The sequence below is a fragment of the Schistocerca serialis genome, chromosome 3, assembly GCF_023864345.2.
Source record: "Schistocerca serialis cubense isolate TAMUIC-IGC-003099 chromosome 3, iqSchSeri2.2, whole genome shotgun sequence".
Taxonomy (NCBI): domain Eukaryota; kingdom Metazoa; phylum Arthropoda; class Insecta; order Orthoptera; family Acrididae; genus Schistocerca; species Schistocerca serialis.
In genome coordinates, this window is record NC_064640.1 from 809446674 (window position 1) to 809447774 (window position 1101).

Below are 1101 nucleotides of genomic sequence, written 5' to 3' on the forward strand. Positions count from 1 at the left end.
TAATACGTATGGGAATAAACTGAGCCTGTTTACGTTTACTTTACCATTTTTTTCCTTACGTAACTAAAAACTTCATAAACAACTGTATTTTTCTCCTACATTAGAGCTTACTTTCTCGCATTCACATATATGACTTCACTTGGTGAAGAACACTGAATGCATAAAAATATCCAAGTCGACATGGAACATTTGCTAGTTCCCACGAAAACAAAGCACAACAGATTAAGAAGAAACAAAAGCACGGACTGAAATGCATTGTGGAATTTTTCGCGTGACCTGACCACCAGTGTGAACTGGCCTAAAATTGTGTGAGAGAGAGTTAGATTATATGACGTGACAAGGAACTTGAGTATAGCTCTATAATAGATATTCCCTCAACATTTAAATAGAAATGTCCACTTAATTTTACAGTGTGTCATCCTATTTTGAATGATAATTAATTGAAACCCTCAGCTGCCGACAGGTGTTGTTGATATACCTCGATGGGGACAGCTGAAAATGTGCGCCCCGACCGGGACTCGAACCCGGGAACTCCTGCTGACATGGCAGACGCTCTATAAATCTTCTTTTTTTGTGACATCCGTTCAAGTTCGTTTGTTGAACCTTCCACTCAGTTTTTTATTACAGAGGTCAACCAGCTCTCTGACCGAACACGCTGAGCTACCGTGCCGGCATGAAATGATGATGATCAGGACAACACAACACCCGGTCCCTAAGCGGAGAAAATCTCCGACCCAGCCGGGAATCGAACCCGGGTCCTTAGGATTGACAATTAATGTGGAACGCTTCACGATTTTGCGTGTCAGCCTTGTGCAGGGGCTATGCTAATCTTCTCTGTATCGTTCCAATTTTAGTATATGTACCGCCGAAGCGAGTACGCTAAGGTGATGATTCCCGTAAGAGTTCGGGCAACCTGTGCGCATTCGCACAGACGAAGATCAATGGCCGGGTAGCCTTTACTTTGATGAAATAGATGACGAGGAATTTAAGAATTCTTTCAAGCTCAGACTTAAAACGGGGCCTCGGGACCGTGATGTAGTACACCACGTCGCCGAGGTCTCTGCACCAATGTGGAAAAGAATCAGGTCAATGGGCAGATTA

General features: G+C 43.4%; 1 non-coding gene across 1 annotated transcript; it reads right to left on the minus strand.

Moving 5' to 3' along the window:
• Positions 1-771: 771 nt before the first annotated feature.
• LOC126472254 (U6 spliceosomal RNA) lies at positions 772-878 on the minus strand. The gene has a single exon (XR_007586382.1). It is a non-coding gene; the product is annotated as a U6 spliceosomal RNA (small nuclear RNA).
• Between the last annotated feature and the right edge of the window lie 223 nt (positions 879-1101).